The following is a 14,514-nucleotide window of genomic DNA, read 5'->3' as shown; positions in this document are numbered from 1 at the left end:
AGAGGGAAACAAACAGAGAATTAGAGGAATTAACCAAATAGTTTGGTTAATAAAGTAAACATAGAATATAACCTGGAAATGACGCCATCTGTGCAACTTCCACTGGTAAGTGTTGGGAGAAAAACCTGTTAATGCTTGATGTGCTGAGATCTGCATGTTTCAGTGGATGAAGATATGTGGAGGGAATGGATTGGATTAAATGGTTCTTTTTTGGCTCAAAAATATAGGAAAATTCCTTGAGGTGTGTCGGTGTTTTATGTAAATGCTTGAAGCAACAAGAGTGTTGAAAACAGTGAGACAACCAGACAAGGAAAATGAATGTTGGTCAGGCCTTTGTCCATGTGTTGGGCACGAATATCACAATGTGCACTTGAAATACAGATATTTCTTTTACAAGATTAGTCTTCCTTTTATTAGCACTCTTCTAGAAATGCAGGTCAAGGCAGAGGTTCATAAGCTGCAGAAATCACGAAACAAGCCTTTTCTGACCTGTATAACAAGCAGCTGAACAAAGGATGTACTGACTCTTGATAGAGGAATTGAGATCTGAAAAAGCTCCTTAAGTCCCTGCTTTTTGGCTGGTGTTGAGGGCTGTGGAGAAAACATGGAGCCCCAGCCATCACTGTAATGGAGTCATCAATCACCACTGACTGCTTGCAGGGACGAATATCACGGGTTGTCTCTCACAAGGGCCTCATAACACTGTGGATTTGAAGCCAAGTGGCATCTGTGCCCTGAGTGTCACAAAAGCAGGCTGGTAAGTACTTCTTTCTGTTGGCCAGTACTTCAGGATAATCAGTGTGTGGGTACTACATGCAGCTCTGGAGCTCTGCTGCATCTCAGGTGTGATGTTTTGTGCTGCTGCTGCTACTGCAATTATGATGAATATATATATATTAAAAAAAGGTGTTCTCTAGGTGGGTGTTTTCCCAAGCAAAACCAGACTCTGCTCTGAGCTCAAGGCTCTGAGCCCCCAACAAAGTGATGCTGTTGAGAGTGGCTTTACAAAGCTGTGTGGGGATTGCCAGCTCCATCCTCCTTAACTGGCTCACACTTTTCTAAGTGTCCAGTGGTTTTTCCTGTCTGGAAGGATTTTCTGTAGTTGGAGTCACACAGTCTCTAAGTTCAGCAGTAATTCCACTGGTGTGTGTTAAGATGGGTGCCCAAAAGCTGGGTGTCTCTGCTGTTGGATACTCTTGCAAATTCGGCCTAATTGGCACGTCCCCCATCGGGGAGTGGTGTCAGTGGTCTGGAGCAGAATCCATTTCTTTGGAATAGCAAACATCCATTCTGGCAGTTACACCATTAGTACAACCATGACCACAACACTGGTCAGTTTTTAGTCAATATTCAACCGGTACAACTTCTGCTCCCCCAGCAATGTGACGTTTGCTCTGATAAGTGTCCTAAAATTAATTTAGACATGTAGAATTTAGCAATGAAAAGTCAAACGTGGGACTTGCCCAGATATTCTTGTAACTGCTGTGCTAAAGGCAGACTCCCTGTGACATGCCTTTTCTCCTAAGGCTGTATGTGCAGGGGTTTTACACTGTATCAGACTATCCCATGGCGTGTACAGCCCATGTGAATGTGCTAACACACGAGAGCAACATGGGGGAGGTAATAGGTCTTCAGAGTCTCCTGTGATTACCTGCAAAGTGGAAGGGAATAAACTGTTCTCCATGTCCACTGGGACCAGGCATAATGAGCTGAAATTGCAGCAAGAGATTAGTGTAGACATTAGGAAAAACTTTGTAAGTGTAAGGATGGTTAAGCCCAGGAATAAATGGCCTGAGGAAGCTGCAGCCTCTCCAGCTGTGGAATTTCTCAAGCACAGGTTAGACCAGCGTTTGCCAGGAATGGTGGGGATTTAACTGGTTCCATCTTTGGGCAGGAACTGATTGTACTTGTGGTTGTTACACTGCTAAATTGGGCTCTGATAATTTGTTCACCTGGCATTACTCCTGTTACAGCAAACTAATAGTGTTAACCAAGGCAGGGATTCCTGTTTATTTAAAAAGTTAAATTCTTAGGCTTTTAATTTCCCCCATGGCCCACACCACCATTAACACAAACTTGTTTCAGCCCATGATTTCCAGCTTCTCGTGTCAACATGACCTGGCCCAGCAGAGCTGGCAGCAGGGGAGCAGCACCTGGGAGACAGCTCTGCAGACCCTATGGCACCTTCCAGTACCTAAAAGGGGCTTGCAGGAAGGTTGGAGAAGGACTTTGGACAAGGGCATGGAGTGACAGGACGAGGGGGAATGGGTAGGGTTAGATAGGATATTGGGAAGGAATTTTTCCCAGAGAAGCTGTGGCTGCCCCATCCCTGGAAGTGTCCAAGGCCAGGTTGGACGGGGCTTGGAGCAACCTGGGATAGTGGAAGGTGTCCCTGCCCATGGCAGAGGGTGAAACAAGAGGATCTTCAATGTCCCTTCCAACTCAAACCATTCTGTGATTCTCTGATCATACTTCTTAATGTATGTATTAATTTTGTAGGCATTTCTGAATTTAGGTTAATGCTGAATTAGGGTTAATTTCTGAATGACGGTTAACCAGGAGTACCTGACTTTTATTTGCTATATAAATACTTTGTTTACATCAGTCTTACAATAACTGTAGTTTAAACTTGCATCCAGCTTCACCATCAGCAGCACTAAACAACTCATACCAGCACAGCAGTAGTTTTATGTTTTAATCCATTCCCACTTGCAGAAACCCACTATATTCTCCTTTGGGAAAAACAGAGCAAGGTAGCATCAAGTAAAAACAAAGCAACAATATATTGACTTATGCCAAAGATTTCCTGATAATTAAACTGAGGAAGGGTTGCTTCTCCCTGCTCGTGTTTGCTGCAAACCACCACAGCTCTGCAGCCACAGCAATGCAACAGAGGCACCAATTGCTTCATTCCCAGCACTGCACAGATGCATTGTCAGAAGTGATTCTGGCTGGAGAATTTGCTCCCTAAGTAGACAAGACAAAGGTTGAGAGAGAAGAAATATTCTCATTCCACAGATGTCAACAAAGGCACAGAATGAGGAAGTGAATGTCCTTGTCACAGAGCAAAGGCAGGACTTGAACAGATGTCTTGATTCCTAGTGCACATAATTGGTTTAATTTTTTGCCTCTGCTGTGGACTTGCTGTGGGGAGTTATTTCAGTTAATCTTCTTGATTCCTGTGATGTAATTTTTTGGTCAATTGAACAGACAGTGCTTCCCTGTAAAGGTAAGTGAGACCAAATAGGTAAAGAAGAGTTAAGTGTATTCTTAAATGCAAATTTTTCTTATACAGTGATACAGTATATTGTGTTGATATTTAGTACTGCTACCTGGCAAGAGAGATTCCCATAGAACACATTTAGTTCCTGCTTTAGGGAGGGATAGAGGTGACAGGAAGAAAGCAGAAAGTACAAGCATTTTTAGAGGCTGTGCTTTTAAAAGTAATAATAAAATGTGCCCATTGAGTTTCTACACAGTGTTATCTAGGCAGAAAAAAATTATACTTCGGGCCCTGCAAATCAAAGTCGATCAAGAGGAATTAAGTAGAGAATTTGTAATCTGAAGAAAGAATTGGCACAGCTGTAGCCTGTGCAGCAGACAAAAGAGTGGAGACATCAGGGAAAAAAAATAAAAATAAATCTGTTATTTCCCATGTTGCACACCCTCTCCTTCTGGTGTCTCCTGTTGCTGATTCAGTTTTCCTGTCCCACACAGGCATTCCATGTTCTGCTGGGCAGCCCATGGCTGCAGTTGCTGCAGTGCTGTGTGTGCAGATATGTGGGTTGTAGGATGCTCATCCCTTGCTGCAGAGCTGCGGGAATGTTTTCCCTGGAAGCAAACAGGGAATTTGTAAATGGGAAAGGCCTCCCTGTTCCCAGTCCCAGTTTGCTTAAATATATCATCACTGTTTTTAATGGTGATACTTCTCTACCATCCTCTGCATCGTTTAAAGACATCAACTGGTGACACAGACTGTGATAAAACAGTATAAATATCCCTTGAATTTGTAAATTCCATGTTTTGAGAACATGACTTTGGCCATTTTTCTCTTCCCCTATATTTTTAATGTTGAGATTTTTTGATTCTCCACAAGGGCTCTGGGAGGTGATGCTGCCTGAGCAGTGAGAAAAGTGCTCTGTTTCAATCAGAGAGCATTAATTTCTGCTAATCAGATTTTGGAAGGGGACATTTTTAAAAAAGTACTTGTAGATAAACTTTGCAGATAAAACATCTGGCCTGTTGTGCAAAACCCTCAGTCCTATACCATAAATTAAATGTGGTGGGAATATATCTGGGGAAACATATCTCTCTGTTCCTCCTTAAAATCTTTGGGTTCTGGATCACAGTGCTTGCTGTGAAAAATAAAAGTGCTTAAATCCTTGATTTTTTTTTTCCCCTCGGTTATAATGGAGTCACTGTTCTTTCCTTGTCATCTGCAATCCTCAGATGCTTTTAATCAAATCATCAGGATTTAAATTATTAACCGTCTTTTTGGGATTACATTTTTTATTCCTAATTACTCGCAAAAGATATATATCATGAAATATGCAGCGAGTAATTGTGGTTAAAGCGTACGAAAGATGGGCCCAACAGTTTTACACATCCCAAATTTAATTAGCCAGATAATGGGGTTAGAAGCGAGATTTGTAAGGATGCGGTGGAGACAGAAATATTTGGAATTATATATATTTTTTGATGGAAATGGAAATCAATACAAAGGCTGCAAATTCTATTAAAAGTCATATTTCTCTCCTGATCTCCATGTGTGTTGTCCTTCTTCTTGTATTATTCTTGAGATTGCCCATGGAAAACTGAATTTATCTGCATAAGGAACAAGTAATTTAATGAGTTGCAGAATTTTCTACGTAGTTGGATCTTTTGGTTGTTGTTTCTTGAGAAATCAAGTTTTGACTTAAACTCTTCCACCATCAGGAGGAAATTTTCCCAGGTAGATTTCCTGGACACGTTATTAAAGGCTGTCTCCTCTGCTTGGCTGCCTGCAGGAATTTGATAGCTTTGAGACCTCCTTCCTCTGTCAAACTCAGTTGTAATTGGTCTCTCAGTTCCCAAGTTATTAGTGGGATGAGAGGAGAAGGGGATGGGCAGACAGGCACAGACAATTTCAGTGCACGAGTCTCATTTCCGTAGGGAACTGGAATAAAAAAAATCAATTAAGGTGAAAGACCCTCCAGTACCCTTCTTCAATTACTTGAGAAGAACAATCCTTTGGCTGATGAGTCCATGATATACAATATCCTGACCAGTCTGGTGTGGGATTAAACCTATTTGAGCATTTGTTTGTGAGTGTCCAAACACGGGGTAAGCCCCTGGCTGTCCCATCAACCAGGTGAGTTTGTGGAGCCTTTGGCACTGCCAGGATTCCCCTGCTGCAGGTTGCAGGGATGCTGGCTCACACATCTCATCGTGTTCCTCTTCCAGCATCTGGAGTTTCCTACAAGCTGCACTTCACATGTTCTCACTCCTGCTTTTGTTTTGGTGCAAAATGACCTCACGTGCTGCTTATGAACAAATTTCTCCTCTCCTCTTGCGACGGGTTGTCTTATTTTTTTTTAAGTTCTGGAAAGTTCAGTTTTCCAAGCAATTCTGTTTACCCACCCTCCCTGCTTAACTGGTGGTTTTTTGTTTAAATATTTAACATTTCATTACAATCAGAAATAATTCAAATATGACTCATAAGTGGCAGATGTGTTGAGACACTGAATTAACCCATCACCTTTTTTTACAAGCCGTTTCCTGGACTGTCTTCCAAATCACCATCAAAATCCCAAACTAAACAAAAAAAACCCCCAAGCAAACAGGTTTTTTTTTTCTCAGTTCTGATTGCAAACCAAGCCTGTGTGAGCAGCCTGAAATGTTTATGATCTCAAAAGCAGCAAAAATCATCAATTTTCTGCCATCCTGCTTTACCCGGCGGAGATGGCCAGATTCAGCACTTTGGGGCTAGAGTGCCCTTTTCTTCCTCTTATTTCAGTATTTGTTGTACTAACAAATACTATAGCTTGCTCTTCTGTGGAACTGTTTATTGTGAAGTAAAAAACAACCCTTGTTTGCCTACAATCTCTGTGGTGAGGGATTTTGTTCGTGTGGAGAGAAGGAAATGAAGGATGAAAATGTTAATGGAGGAAGTGCACGTGTTTCAGGTGATGGATTTGTGGATCCCCTCGTTCCTTGTTTTACTTCTCTGCATTTTTCATTTCTCTGAGGATGTTTTATTAAAAAAAAAAAAAATTAAGGTGGTGCTTCTCCCGTGCATCAACTTGAAGACATTTTGGTGGGACTTTGTTATAATGTCACTTCAGTTATTTAGTTCCTCGTGGAACCAGGATTCGAACCCTGACCAAAACCTTTTCAGCTCCAGGGAGTTGAATTTAATTTCAATTTAGTGCCTTGCTATAAGGCTGAGAGACAATTCCTCTGGCTGAAATCAGTGAGGAAAACCTTGTTTCTCTTGGCACAGGATCAACCTCTGCATCAAAATGGTGGTAAATAGGGCTTTCCAGAGTTTATTTGTTACTACAGAATCAGCTTTACAGACAGAGAAATATTTATTTTAAATTTTAAACACCTAAAATAGAGGCCATGGTTTTATGTTGTTTGCATGTGATTCATTATCATGGCCATTATTAATTCCCCCAGTAACTCTTTACCATCAGAAAAAAAATTGCATTGCAGGACAGTAAGTATCTACCAGCAGGAACAGTTATTTTTTTTTTTCCCAGCTTCTAAGGCAGCAGCCTTTCATCCCTTTATGTAAGATTTACCTTTAACCCAGAATCTTTCACCCGTTATCCACAATGCATAATTATAAATACATTGTAGTCTTGAGTAAGTACAATTAAAAAGGGTAATTCGTTTCCCTACCTCTCTCCCATCCTCCCACCCAAGTCCTCAGGTTTAATTTTCGTGATTATGTTAGATTATGAGTCATTTTAAATCATGGTATCCAGTAGAGACTACTCCTACTCTGCAGCTCTTTTCAACAGTTGTTTATGGTAGTTTCAGCCTCTTTCTGCCTCTCTGAGGCTCTTTATTTTTAAAGCAAGGCAGACAAGGCCTAAAATTATTCCATTAAAGAGGTGCAATTTTTGTAATGGGACTTAGAGTGCTCTGCAGAAGTGCAGGCAAGTTTCTTCAATATCCTGAGCATTATTCGCTCATTTAGTTAAATGATGTTTCTAATTCCCTGGTAATTACATGTAATGAGGCACTCTTTCTCTTCTTGATGAGACTTTAGCTTAATATGAGATGTCGTATTTTTTCTTTCTTTTTTTTTTTTCTTTTTTTTTTTTTTAGGGATAATTACCCTTCCCAGGAAAAGCAGGGGGTTTGTTGTGCAGAATATATAGCAAATTATTTTATTTCCTGCCATCTTGACTGCCAGTAAATTATAAAATTAAGTTTCAGTGGAGCATTAGCACCATTTTGGAAAGGCTTGAGATTTTTTTTTTCCTTATTCATGTATTGATGTCCTTTGGGACTGTTGAGCTATTATTCATAGAATAGATGTTTTTCTGCCAATTCCTAGTATTAGATGGTATTGAAGCAGCAACATAGGTTTAATTTTTTTTTCCTGGATAATATCCAGCACAGAATGGTCTTGTTAGTTGCTTTTTATATCAGATAATTATCTTTAAAGTTTTAGTAACACTTCTCCCCCTCTCTTGGTGACTAATTAAATTTAGTTTTATGTATGTTGTAATATTAAATGCTGGGGGAGGCTTTTTGTTTTCAGCTCTGGATGACTGTTCTTTCTTAAATTTCTTACATCTGAATAGCATTTAGAGCATTGGAATGAATGAAAAGATGTAGGATGCAGCATTTAACTTCAGTAAAAATGGAATCAACAGCAATTTGAATTACTCTTATTTCCTATACTTTGTCAGTGTAATTTTCTTCCTGTTATTCTGATGAGGTGATTCTTGTCTGCTTTTTTTTTGTTTGTTTGTTTGCTTTTAAATTCAAAATACTGTAAAAATTATGAATGGAATACCATCTGAGAATCACACTGTATAAGGGCAATCTCTGCATTAGGAGTTGAACTGCCATTTTGAAAGCCATTTAGTTGTCTAATTCTTATAGAAAATCCAGGGATGGATTTACCTCACCTGCCTTTAGCTCTCTAAAAGCAAGGCTTTTAGTCTAAATTAGGAATGCACAGGGTTCCCCTATTTCCAATTTTTGGAGTACTGTTAAATAACCCCTGTTTGTGCAAGACACATCTGCTCTGTGCCCTCACCTTACAGGAGGAAGTAAAATCAAACCAAAATCCAGTTGTATGGGGGAAAGCCTTATTGTCCAGCAGGGATGGCTGGAGAGGGAACAGGAGAAAAGAAGGTGAAGTTTATTATCAAGGTCTTGTGGGACTTCTCACTTTCTCTCTCTCTCTCTCTCTGTGGAAGAGACATTTTGGAATCAGTTGGGAAGACTTGCCCTGCTCATCCTGGCCATGGCATGAAGAGGAGGCTAAGGAAGAACCTTTATTGAGATGAAGGTATGCATTTCAATAAGTGAGTGTATGGCACTTATACCCTTTGAAGGCAACAAGACAGCCTACATGCTTCAAAATACGTTTAAAATATGTTACTTTGAGGGTTTTGTATCCATAGTGATCAAAGGAGGAAGTCTTGAGACTGGTGGGCTCCTGTGGCAGCAGTGCACTTTTTCTGTCTAAGAAACCACGGTGCTGCAAAGTCCTAAATATAGAGGCACATCTTCATGATAAAACCAAGATTTTGAGAGGCTAAAGTGCAATCAGCGGTAGAAAATAAATGTCATAAATAACTTTTTGATCCCAAATACTGTGACCCCAATTCTGTAGAAAGAAGCTGGAAAAATATGACTGCATCTCACTCTTTACTTCATCTTAAGCAATTTGACATCAATCAAATGACTATAGAGGCAAAGGCATGAACGTTTATTTCCCAGCCCACAGGATTGCTGTCAAATTGCAATTTTCAAAATTGAAAGAGTTGTTAAGCTAGATTTTCTCCATTTTCTTCCTAGTTCTACCCCTCAAACTTTCAGAAATATGCCTCTCAATTTTGCAGGGTACTATCCTCCAGTGTGCAGGGAAATTAAAGGAGCTCCTGAAAAAAATTCTTTGCCACGCAGTGGTAAAAATCTCCTTTTCCTGTCTGTGAGTCAGTGTATGAACCTAGAGGAAGAGCACATCAAAGAACAGGGAATGGACAAAATTTGAGCATCAAGATCTTGCCCTGGTGAGGTTGACAGCTAGAAGGAACAAGCCTGGTACCTTCATGTCACATCATTTAAAGCTCTCTGGTTACCTCCAGTGTGCTCCAACTCAAAGCAAATACCCAGACCTGCTAAGAAGGGGAACCTGCAGCTTCATGGGTGCCTACCTGGAGTAGTAAAATCTTCTCCTCAATACCATAGGAAGTCAGGACATGCATTCATTAAATGCTTTTGCAACAACAGAATTTGGGAAGTCTCGGTGGAAATCTGTGCTCTGTTATCAAGAAACCCACTGAGACAGCACCCAGCCAGAAGAATTCACACTCAGACCAGATGATGCTAGTGATGGGAATGGTTCTCATTTTTGCCAGCCAGTCTCAGAAGGAATGGTCTTAGAAAGTGCCTTCTCTTTTACTAATGCACTTGTGCTAAGTGGTATTTATGAGGAATGTAACCACCCCCTCAACTGCTGCAATAACTGGGGAGATATCTAAATATGATCAGGGCTTTACTATAGCCTAAAGTTTCCCTAAGTTTATGAAATCCAGAGCTCCTGAATAGCCCTGAGCAGGTCAACACATCCCTCATCTTTAAAATCAGCTATAATGTTCTGCTCATGTCTTCCAGGTCCACTCTTGTAGCAACTTCAAAGCCTGCCTAATATATGCAATTTTCTCTTAAAACAACAGCAACAAAAAGCTTCTAGAGGAGAGAGTGCCTGTCTGGGCTGTGCTGACCCACGTTTAGCTGTGAACTCTGCCAAAGGAATTCCAGCTTCTTTCTAAGATGCTGCCCCAGCTGTTGGGGTGCAGAGCTGTCCTCAGACACCAGGTATGAAGCAGGAGATAACGACCAGCACCAGGACTGGTTCACTTCCAGATTTAAAGAAGTAAAAATTATAAAGCTTTTCTGCTACCATTTCACCCCCCAAATCTACCAGCACTCCCTGTGTTACCTGAAGTGCTTTGACCTGTTGGTCCCAGAGCAGGGTTTGCCAGCTTTTCCCAGGCTCCACAAGATCTCCTGAGCATGTCACCAGATCGTTCTTAGGTGGCCATAATCCACTCTGATGTTCTTGGACTGTCACTGACAAAGGACCCAAAAGAGCTAAGCCAGGCACATCCCTGTGCCACAAGAGATGGGTCTGGAGTCCTGGGCATTTGGGATGCACCTGGGGAGCAGAAAAGGACTAAAGGTAAGTTAGACCGATACAGGGCTCATCAGCACCTGATTTGCTATTTTTCAAATACTTTTTTTCCTGAGATACAGTGTTTGGATTTTCCATTTTCATCTCCATCTTATTCTTCCTTTTTATTTTGCCCTAGGAACTTTTGTATCTGATGAAGGAAAAATGTAAAAGAGGGTGGGAGAGGAGAATAGGAAACCCAGTTCTATTCCAATTGCTCCTATTGTACATTTTACACCATAATAAGAAAATACCATGTTGGGAGGCTTCAATATGAAAACCTGAAAAATTATGATAGTTTGTGGTTTGTTCCAGGGCTTAAATGTTGGAAGATATCACCAAATTAAACTTGTGTCCCTTGCTATAGGCATTCAGATATGTAGGTCAGGCAGTTTTGGACAGCACAGTGCTGGAGAATTATTCACTGCTCTGGAGTGTTCTCTTTGTGCTGCCAGATGTGAGCAGCTGTTTGAGAAGGGTCCACCCTGCAGGGCAGCAGGAGGAAGCAGCAGCACTGCTCCAGGGTGAGCCTGGGCTTGGTAAAATCCTGCTGGTTGTCTGTGAGGCAGCAGAAAGGTGGACTTGGCTGGTGTTTGCTCTTCTGTGGTACATGGTCCAACAGCCTGAGATGCTGCCGGTGGTGGGAGCGTAATGGAAACCTGTCCATCAGAACTGGACTAACTCCAACACTCCTTTCACGAGGACTAATTAGGAGCCATCAGATTAAATTCTCTGTGACTTTATTAGAGTATCTCTGAGCCAATGGCCTGTAGGCAAAAGCCCTGTTAGTGAACCAAGAAGTAGCCATTTGTTGATGTCTCTGTCTCTTAGCCCCAGACATTGTCCACGTCCTGATGGTGATGTGGCTCTGTCATATGCACTTACACCACTGCAGATTAGGATACTCAGTTCAGATTGTTACAAATGCCTTTATCCATTCCCATTGACATTTTAAACAAACGGTGATATATTTAGTACAATAATTACAGTTATTTGATTACCTTTCTTTTAGCCTGAAGTAGAAGGCAACTGACAGATGTGAATACCTCTGAGACCAATACTCTGTAATAAACTAACATTATTTATTACAGGATGAATTTTATTAATAGGAATTGGCAGTAATTAATTCACTAAAGTTGATGTTACTAATAATTACATGTAATTCATGAAATATTTATGAAAGAAAACTGTGTATAAAAATGATGCAAAGGTCATTTAGCTAATTAGTTAATAAATGCCACCAACATTTAGAGAGTCTCTCTAATTCTGAATAGTTTCAGTTTTTTCTTAGTGGAGTAATTTTTGAAACATTTTTGTCTTCATGAGTGACATCCTGACATGGAAGCCAACATTTCTGGTTATTGTTTCGAGCCAATGTATGTACTGTTTCCTTTGCTAATCCACTTTGTCCTCTTTCCTTGTTCATAGTGAAAGATCCTAATTAGAGATAGCACTAGCTCAATCTAATTTGGGCTATCAGTGAGTTGTGGTGTCTCCCAGTTTAAGGATATATGAATATATCTCTGTCTTTTTAACTTGATTCCACTGACTTTCCATGGAATCAAATAACCATCATCCAAATTAATAGCTGACATCTGAACTGGAAAAATCTTAATGTCATTCCTGCTTGGATTGAATTCGATGGCAAAAGAGCCCATTGACCTTGTGAGCTGCAGGATCAGCCCCTGGGCTGCTCCATGGCCATACCTGGGACAGGGATATTGCACTGGTTTGTGCCATGGGAAATGCTGGTGATATTTGTAGAGGAAGATGCAGAATGAGGTTCTTTGGTCAATTAGGGCACCCTGTGTAACACAGGCCATGAAGAGCTTCACCCTCCTTTGAATTAAATGACTTGTGTTTGGTTGGTGCCAGTTTTTCAGACACACCTGGACATAGTTTGAAACACTGAGAGCCAGAGAATCCACCACATCTTTTTGTCACATGCTCCAGCAGCCAGGCAGGCTCACCCTTCAAACCTGGATGGATCTGGCCTCAGTTTCTGGCTGCAAGTCTTTGTCAAACACAAATTATTAGGCTCAGTGAAGAGTTTTCCGTATAAAATTCCATGTTGACTTCTGAAGAAAGGCAGACTTGGTGATCTAATAATGTTCTTGTCCACGAGCCTGTGAGAGCCACCTTTGCACTTCCCTCATTCTGGCATTGCTCTCTGCTCAGTCATAAAACAACCTTCAGCACTCTGCCTTTTGGCAGGGAAGGGAATTGCTTAAGGACTTCAGGGATGAGGAGGTGAAGCGAGTGCCGTGCTCGCTGCCTTAAATCCAGGAGTGAGGACTGGTGACAAAGGGCTGATGTCACTTCAACACTCTGGGTGGGTTAAGTGGCTCTGGAGCAGCTCTGGGCCGGGAGATGGATGCAGGGCTGCCCTAAATAAGGGAGGGGCTGGCCCATGGTCATGCTCTTTCTTGAATAGCTGTTCCCTGCTTCAGTGTTGCTCAACTGACCAGAAACTCAGACAACTCTCACTACGAGGTCCTTAAAAGCAAAGCTGTGTGTGGAACCGCAGTTCCTCTTGTTTTGTGACCAGGAGGCTGCTGACCAGCGAGAAAACTTTGGTCCTGAGAGCTTGTTTCTCAAGTTTGCCATTCACAGCAACAAAATATGCCTTGGATCACCCCTTATTAAGAACCTGTCCATGTGGGATAGTGTGTATGATAATGTCTGTCATGGTTGTCTATCCACTGGTATTCCAAACATACGTAGATCAAACTCATAACTGATGCCTATGACCTACACACAGAGTTATAGGTCTGTAACTGGTCTGAATCTATCTCATGCCTTATTCAGTTTTTGGTGAGCTAACTTTAAAAAGTAAATCTTTAAAAACCAATTCTACTGGATGGTAAGATCTTATATAGGAATTTTTATTACATTAGACAATAAAATGTATCTGGGTAGGCTGTGTAGTCTTGAATGGTGAATGAACATTAGTAGAAATTACTCTGGTTGATAAACATTTTTCTTTTACTTAATAGCTGTTATCCTTCTTAAGCACAAACTGTGCCCCATTAAATTTGAAGATGTTCAGCCTCAGCTGAACAGGCCAGCACAGATCTTTGCATTTTCTGCCAGTGGGGTTGTCTGGTGTTTAACGGGATGTGTTCTGTGCAAGTCATTAATTTCTCTGCAAATACATTTCTATTTTTCATGAGGCAGCAGAGATGGGATCATACCTGGCTATCTATGTTTATGTGGATCAAACTGGCCTGCAAGGGTTTCCCTTGACCTGGTTAACTTTGAGGAAGTTTTAAAAGCTGGTGCACGAGAGAATTTTTTGTACCTTTCTGTGGGTCTGTGTGGGAACACCCATGATGGCAGCAGGGAAAGGATCTGCTGGCAGAATCCAGCCTCTCTGGGTGCCCAGACAGGGACATGGGTGAGGAAACCACAGTGGTGCTCACAGGAGGTCCTGTTTTATTCTTCACTGTTCAGCCTCGAGCAAAGGGACCCAGGTCAAACACCTGCTGCCTGTGTTACCCTGGTACCTTGTCAGTTCATGTTCCCTTTAAGGCACAGATGCAAAACTGGTCTTGGGAGAAATGAATCTCTATCCAGTCCCTGCTGAGCAGAGATGTGTTTCTTCAGATGGTGAAGGGGGGGGGGCAAAATGGTGCTGGTGATTTGGGGTCTGGATGTTGCTGTGTGCTTAGAACTTGATGGAGGAACTCAGATGAAAGACCTGAAAATTACATCTGCAAGTATCAGAAATTAATTACTTTGGGTTTGCTCTTCCCAACTCTACTTTTGAGAACATACTGAATTCTTTTTTTTTTTTTTTTTTTGAGCCCCCAAAATCTTCTAGGTGATGTCCCTCTGAAAAGATAATGGAGAGAGAAAACAATAACAGAAAATAAACAGGCAAGAAAAGATGGAGAGTGCAAAGCCATTCCTGACTTTTGGCTTGACCACTTTAGCTTGGCCAGTTCCTAGTGAGGAATAGAGCCCCTCAAGCTCTGCTGGCTGGGGTTATTGGCAGCTCTCCTTCAGCTGTTGAGATGAACCCCAGAGAGTTATAAACCTGGACTGGCCAGGCTCAGGCACTTTCAAATGCCATCACTTTGTATGCTAATATACAGAATTATACATTG

This window comes from Pseudopipra pipra, chromosome 8 (genome assembly GCF_036250125.1).
Source record: "Pseudopipra pipra isolate bDixPip1 chromosome 8, bDixPip1.hap1, whole genome shotgun sequence".
NCBI lineage: Eukaryota > Metazoa > Chordata > Aves > Passeriformes > Pipridae > Pseudopipra > Pseudopipra pipra.
This window is presented reverse-complemented; position numbering follows the sequence as displayed.